Below are 16,428 nucleotides of genomic sequence, written 5' to 3'. Positions count from 1 at the left end.
GTTAAATCTTCTCAATCCTTGCTGTTTTTCTACTGTACTGTTGATTACTGAGAAGGTTTTTGATGTCTCCAAGTATAAGTGTGGATTTGTGTATTTTTGCTTTTAGTTCTATCAGTTTTTGCTTCATGTATTTTGAAGCTCTGTTGCTGTTGTTGTTTGGAGCATACATGTCTGCATTGTTACGTGTTCTTAGTGTGCTGACTCCTCCCCCCTGGTAATATTCCTTGTTCTGAGATTTACTTGGACATTAATATAGTCATTCTGACTTTCTTTTAGTTAGTGTGATTTCCTGGTTTATCATTCTCTATCCTTTTGCTTTAACCTGCGTATCATTATATTTAAAGTGAGTTTCTTGTGGACAGTATATAGTTGAGTCTTTTGGCTTTTCTAATATGACAGTTTTCATCTTTTAATTGGTATGTTGAGACCACTTACTTTTAATGGAATTATTGATATGGTTGGATTTAGGTTTACCCTCTAATTATTTTAGATTTTTCCCGTTCTGGTTTTTATTCCTTTATTCACCATTTTCTGCTGTGTTTTCAATTATTTCATTATTTTAAATATTATATTTTAATTTATCTCTTGGCCTTTATATTCTTTTTAGTTGCTGTTCTAGGAGTTACAATATACACATCTAACTTTTCACAGTCTACTTAGAATTAATATTTTACCATCTGAAGTGAGGGATGAAGTTTTAATCATGTAATTTTCTTTATTCTCCGCCTCCCTTCATGTTAGAGTTGTCATATGTACACTTACATGCACTGAAAATCCCCTCAGTGTTACAATTTTTGCTTTTAAGAGTCATCTTCTTTAATGAATCTAAAGGGGAAAATAAGCTTTTATATTTATCTAGATTTTTATCATTAGTATTTATATCATTGCTCTTCCTTAAAACCCCAAATTCCAGATCTCCCCATTGTATCATTTCAGTTAGCATGAAGAACTTTTTTAGCATTTTCTTTACAGCAGTTTTGCTGAATATGAATTGTTTTAGTTTTCTTTCATCTCAAGATGTCTTTATTTCACCGTAATTCCTGATAGATATTATGCAGAATTCTGGGGGGCTAGTTAGTTTTAGTACTTTAAAGATGTTGTTCCACTGTCTTCTGGCCTCTGTGTTCTGATAAAAAATCCACAGTAATTTGAATCATTTTGCCTCTTTTTGTAATGTATCATTTTCTTCTGCAAGTGTGTCTGATTTTCTGCAAATTTATTATGATGTATTTGGGTATGCTTTTCTTTGAATTGATGTCTTTGGAATTTTCTGAGCCTTTTGAATTTATAAATTTATTTCACCAAATCTGGGAAAGTTTTCAGCCATCATTTCTTGAAATAGTTTTTCTATGCCAATCCCTTTCTCACTTTTTTTTTGGTGGGGGGGGGGATTCCGATGACATGAATGTTAAACCTTTTGATATTTTCCTAAAGGTCCCTGGAGCTCTGTTTATTTTTCTTCAATATTTTCCTTCTTGACTTTTCAGATTGAATAGTTTTTATTGATCTGTACTCTTTTTCTTAATCTTTCCTCTTTTATCCCCCTTGAGACCATCCAGTGAATTTGTATTTCAGATAATACAATTTTTTGGTTCTAAAATTTTCTCTTGTAGTTTTCTATTTCTCTGCTGAGAGCTTCTATCTTTACATTCATTTCGAGAGTCCTTGCTTCTAGAAGTCTGGTTATAATAGCTGGTCTAAAGTTTTTGTCTGATTCCAATATCTGCTTCATCTCAGGATTGACGCCTGTCGATTCTTTTCCCTTAAGGAGTTGTCAGGTTTCCCTGGTTCCTTGTTTGTCAGTACTTTTGGATAGTATCTGGATATTTTGGATAGGCCTAGGTCCCATTAAAATTCTCTGGAGAATGTTGATTTTTTCGTTACTGTTTTATTTTTGTTGGTAGTCAATCTTTTTAAGTTTGTGAGTTTTCTTTCATCTTCTCTTGGTCGCTTTGCAAGGTCCTTGCTGTCCTGCTTTGGGTCTGTCCTGTGCATATTCACGCAAAGATGAATTCAGGACATACTACTTTATCCACGTAATTCAGCCATCTCTCTCTCTAGCTCTTTCTCCCCAGTATATCCCCCACTCTGGCTTCCAGGAGCTACTTTTCCTGATATCTGACTAGAAAGATAAGGTTTAATTTAAGGTTCTAGTGACCACATTACTTACAATTCTCTGTGACTGGAGCAACCCTCTGCACAAAGTGGTGAGAGAAAAGAGAGAGGGAAAAATGTAAAAGTGATTTCTCCATGCTTTTTATACCACAGGGTTCCCTTTTTAAGGTTCCTCTGGCCAGAAATATGGATTTTCTCTCAAAGTGGTTGGTGCTGGAGCAATGGTGACTACGTTGCTGTTTCACGATTGGGCTGCCCTTGGTGCAGGACTGGGAGAGAAAATAGGAAAAAAAAAAAAGTGGGAATTCTCTGGGTCAAAGAGGGAAAACAAGAGAGGAAAAATATCAAGGGAACTCATCCCATATGAGTTTTTCAACTAATTTCATCCCTAATCTGCTCACGTTTATTTATTTAGTGCCGTCAGTGTGTCAATTTCTGGTGTACAGCACAATGTCCCAACCATGCATATACATACATATATTCGTTTTCATATTTTCATTAAAGGTTATTACAAAATATTGAACATAGTTCCCTGTACATACAGAAGAAACTTGTTTTTAAATCTATTTTTACATATATTGGCTAAGATTTGTAAATCTAAAACTCACAAATTTATCCCTTCCCGCCCTCTTTCCCCGGTAACCATAAGATTGTTTACTATGTCTGAGTCTGTTTCTGTTTCGTAAATGAGTTCATAGTGTCCTTTTTTTCCTTTTTTTAGATTCTGTATATGAGTGATACATGGTATTTTTCTTTCTCTTTCTGGCTTCATTTAGAATGATGATCTCCAGGTCCATCCCTGTTGCTGCAAATGGCATTATTTTATTCTGCTCACATTCTTTTTTTTTTTTTTAACTTTTTTTATTGAGTAATAGTGATTTTACAATGTTATGTCAAATTCCAGTGTAGAGCACAAATTTTCAATTATATATGAACATACATGTATTCATTGTCACATTTTTTTTCGCTGTGAGCTCCCACAAGATCTTGTATATATTTCCCTGTGCTATACAGTATAATCCTGTTTATTTATTCTGCATATGCCTGTCAGTATCTACAAATTTTGAACTCCCAGTCTATCTCTTCCCACCCCCCGCCCCCTTGGCAACCACAAGTTTGTATTCTATGTCTATGCTTCTGCTCGCATTCTTAACTTTTCAGAGTGCTCGAGTAGTTGGCTCTCGTGTGTTTTGTCCAGTTTTTATGTAAGCAGTGGGAAGCAGAGGCTGCAGGGAGACTTGCTCTACCTTGGCTGGCAGCGGAAGCCCTCTGTATCTATGCATTTGCACTCATTCTTAACTGCTCACAGTGTATGTCACTTAGAAGATGTTCGAAGAGTATTTGTTAAATGTAAGGATAAATGAATTTAAAAAGAAAAAAAGGAGAAAGTGAGGAAAGGAGGAAAAAGGAAGGAAAAAGAAATACAGGAAAGAAAGAAAACGAATGGATGGATTTAGATTGGTTCTTACAAGAATGCAATGTTTTTAGGCATAATTCTACTTTTTGGTCACTAGATGGCAGTAGAAGCCAATGCCCACTTGGTGATCTTTCAAAACCATACTCTGTGTAACAATCTACTTTGTTAGGAACCAAGAGGAATGGGCATGGAGAGGAGGGTGGGCACAAAGATTAATAAGAGGCGATGTTTGCCTTTCAGGAGTTCATAAGTGAAGAGAAAGAAAGGCTGCACCATACTATAAATCAGATTATGGTAATCCCACAGTAGAAGTGCAAACTAGTATCCTAGTAAGATGGGAGGGAGGGATTAATTCTGACTGCAAAATCTGAAGAAGGCTTCCCAGAAGCAGCTTTTGAGCTGGAACTTGAAGGACGGGTGTAGGTTGGACATAGAGAGTGGGAAGCAGTGGGTACAGAGGAGGGGGCATTCCAAATAGAGGGTGCAAATCTGGGAAGAATACTGCGACAATATCACATATTGAGGTGTGGCTGCAACGCAGTCTATGTGAAGGAAACAATGGGGAGTTACATTGGGGAGCTAAGTGGGCATCCCATTGTGGATATTCTTACAAGGGTGAAGGGCCATAGTCCTGACGTTGTCTGTAATTACTGTGTTCATGCCTGTCCGTGGCCTTGGCAGTTTTCAGCCACAGTGTACTGTCCTTTGTGGTGGAGTAGCCTGTCCCTGGGCCCTGGGCAACCACCTGCTGGATCAGAAGCTAAAGACCCCAATGCTTCTAGGGTCCCAGAGGGAGGCTACCTCAGTGCCTTGGCTGGGTGGGCAGCATTCCCAACACAGCTTCTCTGAAGGGCTGAGATGAACTCAGCCTGTTCCCATGTGGGGATGCAAGCCCAGTATTATTAAGTCGTCCAGGTTTCCAAGAGCAGTCGGAAATAGAAATGTTTGTGAAATTTCCTGATTTTTAAATGCTGGCACTGACTCATAGTTGAGAGAGCACCGAGTGAGCCAATCAAAACATAACTGTGGGCTGGATTGGGCCCTGGGGCAGTTGCTTCGTGACCTCCATTCTGGAGAGTCGTTTGTGGGTTCCTTTCCTGGCCTCTGCCATGGCTGAGATCCAGACCAAAGTGTCCATGGAGGGAGTTCCTCCTTGTCTAATTTCCCCTTCCGTGTGTAGAAAGGTTTCCTAGCAGTGTCCCTCAGAGCGACTGTCCCCAGCCCTTCCCGGCTAGCTCTGTGCTCCCCTGCCTTCCTCTCTATATAGGTGCTACTAGGCTGGCCACCCCGGAGGTGGCTATCATGCAAGCACTCTGTTCCTGGTGTCCTTATGTCTCGAATACATTAGTGTGGGCTTTAATGATGACCTGGGTGGTTCATTTGTGCTCAGAAAATATCATTTGGAAGTAACTCTGGTCTTCAAAATTAATTTTGTTAAGTCTATTGCTTCTTAAAGCTTTTAGATTACATTTACAACAGATATGTACATACAGATTGTAATCACTTATTTCTTATCAGTTAGAACTGGGGAAGAATTCGGATTTTGTGTTTCTCTTGCCAATGCCTTATCATAGCTGTCTGGATCGCAGACTAAGGGTGATTAGTGTTCCATGTTCATTGAGGCCCGGGAAGCTGGAAGTCTGGTTCAAGGGCACTGGGGCGTCTGAGAAATGGAGGATGGAGAGGCACAGGGTGCAGGCTCAGGAAGGAGACAGGAAGTTTCTTTCCCTCCCTTTCTCTCTTCTCCAGCCATCAGCGCTCCAGGTGGTCTAGTAGGAGTCAGAAAAGCATAGCAGAAAAGAACAGATTCTGAAGGCAGGCCCTCTAAGGTTGAGTCTCAGTTCTTCCCCTAACATGTGAGGTGACTTTGGGCTCATGACTTCGCCTCTTTGTGCTTTAGATTCCCCGTCTGGAAAGTGGGAGTATTAATATAGTATCTCATAGAGCTATTTTGAAGATTACATAAAATGGCCCAGTGTAAGCAGAAGGCAGACAGATGGCTGTCTGTTTCGTGTGTGTGTGCGTGTGTTTTTAATTTGAATGTTGCCTTAGCATTTATTTTTTAAAGCCAATTACAGACAAAACTGAAGAATCACGAGACGTCCTCAGGAATTCCAGCTTCACTTACCCCACAGGGCTGCCCAGGGCCCCTACAGAGGTCCAGATCCTTTTTAGTCTCATTTCCTTTCCAGTCTCAGTGTGGGCTTTTTGCAGAGAACTGGGTTCTTCTCGGTCAGCGGTTTCCTTTTTACAGTGCTAGGGCTGGGGAGGGCAAGGAGGGGGCTGAGGGCTTGTCCTGGAAATCCTAGTGGACAGGTCTCCCCTGGGAGCTGTGGACACCCATGGGTGTTTCAGACTAACGCCAGTGGCTGTCTGCTTCCCGTGGGTGTCGGTGTGCGTGTGTGTCAACGCTGGAAGTCAGTGTCCTGTTGGGTTATGAATTCTCGCCAGGTGGCAGCAAGAGTATTCTGTTGAGAAGTCATGAGGATTCAACGTCCTACTCAGGCCACAGAGTAAAGACATGCAAGAGAGGAAGGCTTGTTGAGGACCGTTGTTACCATTCTGAAAGCAGCTAATTTGAGCTGACAGGTCAAACTCCAATAGGAATTCAAAATACCATCTCCAAATAAAAACCGGGATAGGCTGGTCAGCTGGAGGAGAGGAGATTCTGTGTGAGGGGGGAGACGGCCTGGAGAAACCAACACGGGGTGACGGGAAGGAGCTCACAGAGTTGGTTCCCTGGAAGTTCACCTGTCGGTGTGAAATTCAGGGTGAGGTTTGAGTGTTGGCAGAGGGACCGGTTGCCTGTCTGGTTTACCTGGTGATGTCCTGAAGGTGTTCTCTTCCACACTTTAGCCCAGTCTTGCCATTATAGCTAATCTGTGGCCTCTAAAATGTCACCACTATAATATAAGTACAAGATACCCCTCCAGCCCCTTTGGGACACAATTTTAACTCTTGTTAATGGAGATGTTTTCTTCTGATCAGTTTTTGCTACTTTGCAAGAGTGGATTGTCCCGAGAGAGGATGGGAAACAATAGATTTAAGTCAATGATGGAGGGAAGGGTAAGAGTCTGTACCACAAGATTGGAATTTAGGGCTACTTCTCATGCATCATTTGGACTGAGAGCTTGGAGCTGGTTTGGCGGGGCCTGGCCCTGCATTCACAGTGGGGCCATGACGATCTCCGGTTGAACAGAAGCAATTTCACAGAACTCCCACATCTGACAAGGCCATTATGCAACCACAGTGGAGCAAGGCAAAAAAATATTACTCCATAATCATGTCTGAACACAGATAAAAAAGAGAGCGTTGTCTAAAAGGGACCACAGAAATGACCAAACATGCCACTGTTCTGATTAATAGGAGTGATTGGCTTTTTTTGTTGTTGTTTTTTTGCTAATGGAAGCTTTGGCCATGTTTCATTCCTGGTACTTTCTAGGGAAGAATTACTGGGATACCTAATCCTAGAATCCTGACAGCATCCCATCCAGAGCAGGGCCCTGCTTCCTTACTTCCTCCCCACAGATCACCTAACACAGAGAGCACCAGAAGCTTAGGAAGAGGATAGAACTGGAGAACAGGCCAAAGGACAGGGAGAGAAGGATGAGGCCAAAACCTCACTGCTTCACCAGGAGGTTTTGGGAGGGTCCCTGTTTCCATATGTTCAGTCACCAGAAGCCGGGACCCTGACTGCATTTGCTGCTGCTGTTTGTCCTCTGCTCCAAGTCCTAGCAGAGGAGCCTGTGGGTCCTCCAAGAAGGCTGGCTGTCCGGAACAGGAGATGAGTTTGTTCAGCCCACTGACTCGTCTCCTTCCTAAGCAGCTGACTACTTCTTCTGATGTGGTTTTGTGGTTATACAGAGAGCAGCACTGCTCATGTGGACACGGTGTACTTTCAGTTTCTGAAAGTGAGTCATGTTGACTTTCCTCTTGGGAGTAAGAGTGACCCTTGCTCAAAAGGACTATATGACTAGAAAGAAGAAACACCAGAGGCCGCCAGGGCCAGAGTGTTCACCACTGTAGGGAGTCACGAGTTTCTGGGAGTGGTATGTGTCATCTCTGTAAGCCAGGTAAACTAGGGAGAGGCACTTGGTTTTGAATCTTCAAATATTTGCAGGTGTTTGCAGTCTCTGTTCTCACTCATCATTTGGAGTGATGCTGATGGCCAAAGAGCTCAGGATCTACAGATGGACTCTAATACATTTACATTGGATCAGCTGGTTCATGATGGGGAAGTTTGCAAGAGGATTATTTGCTGTTATTATGTCTTTAGTTTTCGTGTCTACTAGCAAGCTGGTGACATTGGACCGTGATCCAGGTCCTATGAAATCTCGGCATGCCTGCTGAAAATCAAACTTGAGCTCATGAAGAATCAGCCAGTGAGCAGAAGGGCTTTCTTCTAAGCTAACTAACTCTGCTTTGTGGTTCCATTTGGTTAATTTTTCATGAAAACATGTAAAGCCAGGCTGGAAGATAGGTAGCAATCATGCCACCACTTCCGTGTCCTTGACAGAGAGAGATACCTTAAATAATTAGGCATTTCAAACCGTTGATGTTTTAGAAGTATGTAAAAACTGCTGCCACTTCATGGGACTGCATTTTCAAGGCAATTCCACATTCAATTCTTTTTAAGTCCTGGGCTTGTCATTTGGTAGTTGCTTTAAGGTAGATGGTAGCATCTGTTAGGGCAGATTAGATTCAGTAAGGAGACTTATTAAACTGCTAATATTTTAGAAGATTGAACATGTGATAGCTATTTATGCCCTTTCCATAAAATAGACTTATTAAAATCATAGTATATAAATATTGATTAAATGCTGTACCAACTGAGTCTTGGTTGCACTAGATAGATATAAACTCTAGATTGCGTAAGCAGGAAAGGGACTTATTGGAAGACAGTTGCTTCTGAGAACAGGAAGGTAAGAAACCAGACTTCCATCAAAAGACAGTCACCACCCTCATGCCAGGCTGGTGCAGGAGCTCTGTGTTTGTCCTGTTTCTCTTCAGACTGAGTTCTTAATCTTCCATGACACGAACCCCTCTGGCCATCAAATGAAGTCTATGAACCTCTTCTCAGAATGTTTTAAAATTTGCAAAATAAAATAACACAGGCTTACAAAGGAAACCCATTTTATTGAAATATAGTTACCAAAATTTATAAAAAATCCCAAATACATGCTATAGCAATATATGTGCTTTGTTATTAAGGCATTCAATAAAATTAACTGGTGGCTCAACTTCCTAACGTAACTTCAGCAGTGATGAGCATAAGTAGAGCTTGGGTATCCACTAATTCAGTAGCTTATAATATCTGTAAGGGCTGCAAAGAAGGTGAAAAGATCTGTGACTTCAGTTGGTGACAAGGTCACAATGACGGTTAATCCCCTTGGGGTTCGTTTATTGCCTACATTCATAACTGAAGGAAATACTAGATCTTAGACGTTAGTGAAAATAACAGTGTATATATTTTCAATTCAATTGCATGGATTTCCCTTAATTCTTTTTTTTTTTTAAATTGAAGTTTAGTCACTTACAATGTGTCAGTTTCCAGTGTACAGCACAATGTCCCAGTCATGCATATGTATACATATATTCATTTTCATATTCTCTTCATTAAAGATTGTTACAAGATACTAAATATAATTCTCTGTGCTGTACAGAAGAAATTTGTTTTTTAATCTATTTTTACATATAGTAGTTAACATTTGCAAATCTCAGACTCCCAAATTTATCCCTTTCCACCCCCTTTCCACCCCCTTTCCCCTGGTAACCATAAGATTGTTTACTATGTCTGCGAGTCTATTTCTGTTTTGTAGATGAGTTTATTAGTGTCCTCTTTTTTCTTTCTTTTTGTTTTAGATTCCACATATAAGGGATATCCTATGATATTTTTCTTTCTCTTTTTGGCTTATTTCACATAGGATGACAATCTCCAGGCCCATCCGTTTACTGCAAATGGCATTCTTTCCTTTTTATGGCTGAGAAGTATTCCATTGTACAAATATACCACAGCTTCTTTATCCAATCATCTGTCAATGGACATTTAGGTTGCTTCTATGTCTTGGCTATTGTAAATAGTGCTGCTATAAATATTGGGGTGCATGTATCCTTTCGAATTAAAATTCCCTCCAGATATATGCCCAGGAGTGGGATTGCTGGATCATATGGTAAGTCCATTTTTAGTTTTTTGAGGAATCTCCATAATGGCTGCACCAAACTACATTCTCACCAACAGTATAGGAGGGTTCCCTTTTCTCCACACCCTCTCCAGCATTTATCATTTGTGGACTTTGGAATGATGGCCATGACTGGTGTGAGGTGATACCTCACTGTAGTTTTGATTTGCATTTCTCTGATGATTAGCAATACTGAGCATTTTTTCATGTGCCTATTGGCCATTTATATGTCTTCATTGGAGAATTGCTTGTTTAGGTTTTCTGCTCATTTTTGGATCGGTTTTCTTTTTTGTTATCAAGTTGTATGAGCTGTTTATATATTCTGGCAATTAAGCCTTTGTCAGTCGCATCATTTGCAAATATTTTCTCCCATTCCATAGGTTGTTTTGTTTTGCTTATGGTTTTCTTTGCTGTGCAAAAGCTTCTAAGTTTAATTAGGTCTCATTTGTTTATTTTTGCTTTTATTTCTATTGCCTGGGTAAACTGCCCTAGGAAAAAAAGTTAAACAAAAACAAAAATAACCTCACACCGTACACAAAAATAAACTCAAAGTAGCTTAAAGACTTAAATATAAGACAAGACACTATAAACCTCCTAGAAGAAAACATAGGCCAAACATTCTGTGACATAAGCCTTAATTCTGTTTATAGACTGCAAGTTAAGAACTTCTGTTTTAGACCGTGAACTACTTGAAGGATGGGCTATACCTTACTCAGCTTTGAGTGTACCTTATCTCCTTTCACGAAAGTTCTGAATGTGTTCCTCTAGGTGGTTAGGTTCTTTGACTACAATGAGTGGAACATTTTTTCCCAAGCACTCATGGAAATATCTGAAAAATGGAACGACAGATCCCAAACATGGTGCTGATCACCATTCAATACTGATGATTCTTGGCTTGGTTTTATATGGAAAAACCCACTCAGCTCTTTCTGCAATCATTATACTCCCCTCTTCTTCCCAGTCACACAAGCCAAACTCTTTGGAGCAATCTCTCCTTGGTTCCACTGTAGGACCTGGATGCTGTCCTGGATTGGATGGATAGTGAAACCCTAATATTGTCCTCTGGAAGGACAGCAGCGATTGTTCACCTAACCATCTCTGAGGAGAGGAAATTAACTCCTCTCCAGACAGAGGCAATGATTTTCTGTCATTATATTTCTGCCATTTTCCTTGATTTATCAGAGTATTGCTTTCTATCCCTGTTTGCCCATCTTCAGCTCTTCAGCGATTCTAGCTGCCTATTCTTGTTTTACAATCCTGTTAAGTTGGAACTGAGCAACTTGCACTTACTAAGTGTTCATTAAAACTTTATTATGACAATACTATTGAAGGATTTTTTTTTTATGAATTAGTGTTGCTTGTCCTGTTACTAACCCAAGTATCTGTTGTTTATTTGGACCTTGTATATCTGCATCGTGATGCTTTTGCTCCAGTGCCTCATTTCACATTTTAGTGACCTCCTCTAATAATCAGCAAAAAAAGTAAGAGCCGGAAAGGACTTACAGACTGAGCACTTTTCCTCTTTTCTCCTTCCTGCCATCTTTATCTCATCATGAAGTACAGAAAGAAAAACAACTCCATGTATCAAAACATGTCACAGAGAAAAACTCTTTAAAATATCTGGTGGATGAGAACAGTAACACAACAGCAAGCTTTCACAGCGACATGAGCTTTGAAAAGCTGTTGGGTCTTGCTGAATACTTTTCATGTCATTGATCAAGACATCTACCTGAAAGAATGACGAAATGCTTTTGAACTCAGAATATTAAGGCAGAAAATTCATTCTGACCCACTCCACTCCATTTATTCCACGGACACTTTTTTGGATGTGGTCTGTGTACCAAGAGCTGTTGTTAGGGAACTCTTAGGAGAATACACCATTGAGAATTAGATCACATACCTGTTGGGAATTATGTCAACCCTGACATACAGCAGCAATTATTGTCTGCAATAGGAAATGAGGAAACTGAGGCACAGAGAACTAAAATGACTTGGTTATTTAAAATCACCCATCTATTTTTTCATCAACAACGAAATTAGAATTCTGAGTTTCTAAACTTCTATCCAGTTGTCTTTCAGAAGGACAAGCACAAGTGCATGTTCATAGTAGAGTAACATTTGAAGATCGCTCCCTTTTCAGAACTGTTTTTTTCAGTTCTGCTAAAACCAGCTATTGACTGAATTCATTTTTCCTTGGAAGAGCACCAGCCAGCAGCTCTGACTTGAAGAGCTGAGTCCAGGCTTGCCTTCAGTCAACTGCCTGGAGCAGTTGGTGTGTTACTGCTTTTTTTTAGTCAAGAGAAAATAAAATTCACTTCAGCATAATTGTCTCTTTCTTTGAGGCGTTCCTGTGTGACTTTGAGCAGGTGGTATATGTAGTCTTGTACTTCTATTCACTTGGACGCCCATTCCTAAGGATTTTTAGGCTGGAAAGACCTGGGGGAGAGAACTACTGAATTCCCAGACATGGTGACCTGAGGCATTTCTGACGCATAAATTACTCCTGAGGTCTGGCCTCATAGGAAGAAACGTTGGTCTCCTCTTTCTCCTATATTGTGCGAAAGTGTATTTTGATTCATTCCAGTAACTGTGTAAGCACGAAATTAACTGAATTCTTGTCCTCCAGAAATAATTGTATGAACGTAAGATAAAGAAGTAACTTCCCTTTTCTTCCCTTTTCCCCCTCCCCTCGTTGCTCCCTTCCTCTATTTTATTTTTTCCCAAGAAATGTTTATTGAGTTTAGAACCAACCAAGGAATGGAGATATTGTATGAATAAAACATGACCTTTGGAGACAGGTAGAAGTTTCAGTGTAATATGTTTTTCTGTAATGAAGATATGCATGAATTCAATGGTCTAGCTAGTCAGGGTAGTTAGAGGAAGATTTATACCCCATGAAACCTGAACAGGGTCTTAGAGAATTGAGTGAAAGTCCAACATGTATAATTATTTATACTCATACATTAAAAACTCGGTGTATTCCAAGAAATAAATGTTAGATTTCCCATAGACTAAACTAGTTTTTTGATTTCCTTAATTAGACTGAGGGGAAAAGAACTTAGATGGAGAACTACGAAATGATGGAGAAGCCTGACTCCAACTCTAAAACGTGGCCTTTAAGAAATTGGACAGAGACTCTGAGGTGCCAACGCCTCTACCAGAGTGTTTCCTGCGTCTAGGTGATCTGAGGGTTCTTGTGGGAGGTCTTTAGAACTAATGCCTGGCAGATTCTCTCCACCGAATATTGCTTTTCTAGCTCTCAGGGGGGCCCCAACAACTCAAAACTGGAATTGTTAGTTAAACCACAGCTTTGACTACTCAGCCCCCTGTCTCCAGTCATACTTGTCAGTTACCCCTACTCCCACACAGAACCTGCTTTTTTTGGCTGGGTGATGCCAGTAAACTCACCCCTGACTAGGATCCGACCATATGGGAGGCTTAAAGCCCTATGGGATTTTCAGAATGTTTCACAGGGTGTCAAAACATTGATGGGGGACGGCCCCTATAGATGGTCGTGCCACCTGACCGCTGCCCACCCTCACTCCACACATATACATGACGCCTTTCTTCTAAAACTCACTTGCGGTAAATGCTAATGAGTAGGTATATGACTTAAAAGAATGATCAGTTAACTCATTTTTGGGGACATATTTTTAGGAGAAAAGGCCTACTGACAAAATTAAACTTGAGGGGATCAATCCAGTTTCCTTTCAGTTTCCTAAACCTGCTGTTGCTACATGTATGTTCAATATATGTGATTATGAATATTCAGACTGATGCCCTAAAAGAAACTGGTTGTTGGTTATTTTGTACTTCTGAATGCCAGAAATATTAGAGCAATAAAATTTTAAACAGGTAACTGTAGGCTAATTGTAGAATTAACTTGAAAATTCTCTCCCCTATGTGCTTGGATTAATTGATTTCTTAATGTAAAACTTCATATGTTCTCCTATATTGTCTTAAATTAAAAAGGAATTTTTAGAAACACCGTTTTTATCAAACCAGAAAGAAAATCTGTTCAGTTAAAAATGCATAGGAATGATAATTTGTTGCTTCGTATGCGTTGAATAACTTTGCTTTCTTTGTGCCTGTATTTAAACAGGGTTGCAAATCAAAATCACATGTGGAGCTTTTAAAAAATTATACTCCTTTTTCCACCCTCTGCCATTTCTGTTCACTGGATCTGGGATGATGTCTGAACACATTCATTTTAGAAATGATTTCAGTGATTTTGATGCTTTTCCATTTTGAGAACCAGTTTCAATTGTTTTCTTTTTAGCCTTTGCTATGTTACCTTCTCCCAATTTGCTGTGTAAAATTTATTGCATAGCTTTTCTTTCTTTGTACCTGATTACTTCACCCCTCCTTATTTCAAAACAAATACAAAGAATTCAGAGGAGATGCCTGGCAGTACCTTGACATCCAGTAGGTCCCAGTCAGATGGCTAGAATACAGGTTAGAGTTTCCTAGAGGATACAGAAGTCTGACATAGGAGGAGAAAACGGAGACACCTTGGATACCCAGAGACCTGAGCAGGATGCAGATAGACTGGCTACTTGATGGGGATGGAGGAGCTGAGTCAAGGGCACTGCTGAAAGGCTGAGAGGAGCCTGCTCATGGGAGCAATGCAGAGGATTGTGGTCTCAGTGGTGGAGCTTTTGTATTTTGCTTAGTTGATCTCTTGGCTCCAGAGAGGAATGGATGATCTCACTGGGATCTGCTAGAATGGATTAGAACTATGGGAACAGATTGACAGTCTCAATTCAGACAGTATCAGAGCTTTAACTCTTAGTGGAATGCTTGAATCTTAATCACTGAATACCGCCACGAACCAGGAAGTAAACATCTATCATTAGTGGAAAACTGTGCAAAGACATGACTTGTGAAAGAAAGGACTCAAGAACACAAACATTTCGTTCCTATACTGCCACTCTTTTCTACTTTGAGCTAAACTTCTAACTTGAGTGTGCTGTAAGCCACGGATTTGAAATCTCATGTCCTCTCAGGTTTTTGCTTTCCAGCCTTGTAGGAATTTCCCCAGCGTCCCAGCACCCCCTGAGTTTCACTCCCTACTTGGGCTATAGCTTTCCAGGAGTTCTATTGCTTCCTCTTCTTTCTTCCCTGTTTTTACAAACTCTGTGACACAATGACTGTCCCCTGCCTTTTATGAAACCACATAAAGTCATAACAAGCCAATGATAATTCTCCAGTGTGGACATCAGAGTTATTTTCTGTCAGTGTATGTTGGGAAAGGGTGTAGTGGCGTTTGTTTCAAAGTTATTCTATTTCCAATGGAGCTGTGTGATGACTATTCACTTTTTCATTTTTCTTTCAATCTTGGTACTGAAAAGGTAATCAGTTCCTGAACCTTAATGAGAAGTTTAATGGATAAGGATGATACGAGATGATTTTTGGAAAGAGATGTTTGTCTTTTAAACAAGAACAAAATGAATTCTCTTCAGAGAGGAACAAACCTTTAATTACATGATAATGAAACATAATGTGGTTTCTTTCTTAGAACAACTTGAAGCACTAAAATTAATTTCCACTAATCTGGAGTGAGAGGAAAGTTGCTTTTGGTAGATTCACTACCTGTAAAAAAAGATGTGTTCATCATAAGCAGAATTTTAAAATGACAAATAGCTTTGTTTCAAGTGTAAAAACACAGCCTCAGAGGACAAAGGAAAATTGAAATTTGCCAAAGTTTACCAGGATGTCCATGTATACATGTTTACAGTTTCAATTTTCATACCATTAGCTGTTGAACCTAGTAGACACACATGTTTAGGTGTCATCTTTTCTTTTCCCTTTTAAATCAATAGACTTTATTTTTAGTATAATTACAGGTTTACAGAAAAATTGAGAGTCCCCATATTACTCCCCCTTCCCACACACACGCACAGTTTCCCCTATGATTAACATCTTGCATTGGTGTAGTATGTTTGTGACAATTGACGAACTCATATTGATATATTATTAATTAAAGTGCATAGTTCGCATTAGGATTCACTCTTTGTGTTACACAGTTCTGTGGCTTTTGACAAATGCGTACTATCCTATATCCACCCTCACAGGAACCTACCGAATAGTTCAACTATCTTGAAAGTCCCCTGTGTTCTGCCTGTTGTCTCTTCTTTCTCCCTGAATCCCTGGCAACCTGGCAACACAGTAAAGATGGTGTTTTTCCTGTCTCTATAGTTTTGCCCTTTTCCCAGAATGCCATATAGTTGGAATGACACAGTATGTAGTCTTTTCAGGCTGGCTTCTTTCACGTGGCAATACGCATTTAAGGTCTTTTCATGGCTTGGTAGCTCATTTCTTTTTACTGTGGAATAATGTTCTATTTTATGAATGTACTGCAGTTTGTTTATCCATTTACTTACTGATGGACATCTTGGTTGTCTCCGGTATTTGGCAATTACAGGTAAAACTGCTATAAACATTCATGTGCAGGTTTTTCTGTGGACATAAGTTTTCAGCTCATTTGTATAACTACCAACAAGCACTGTTGCTGGGTTGTGTGGTAAAACTATATTTTGTTTTGTAAGAAACTTCCAAGTTGCATTCCTACCACGATGAGAGTTCTGGTTGCTCCACATCCTAGCCAGCATTTGCTGTTGTCAGTGTTTTGGATGCTTCTTGCCATTTTAATTGTTGTGTAGTGGTATCTCATTATTGTTTTAATTTATGTTTGAAGTGTTATTTTAAAAAATTTAT

The 16,428-nt window shown here is 39.8% G+C and overlaps 1 long non-coding RNA gene across 1 annotated transcript in view; it reads left to right on the top strand.

Moving 5' to 3' along the window:
- Positions 1-16,428, top strand: part of LOC106730010 — a 357,525-nt gene that overhangs the window by 18,477 nt on the left and 322,620 nt on the right. The gene's annotated exons all lie outside the window — the stretch shown is intronic.

The sequence above is a fragment of the Camelus ferus genome, chromosome 21 (genome assembly GCF_009834535.1).
Source record: "Camelus ferus isolate YT-003-E chromosome 21, BCGSAC_Cfer_1.0, whole genome shotgun sequence".
In the NCBI taxonomy this organism is placed as follows: domain Eukaryota; kingdom Metazoa; phylum Chordata; class Mammalia; order Artiodactyla; family Camelidae; genus Camelus; species Camelus ferus.
Note: the sequence above shows the minus strand (reverse complement) of the source record. Positions and strands in the feature narration are given on the sequence as shown.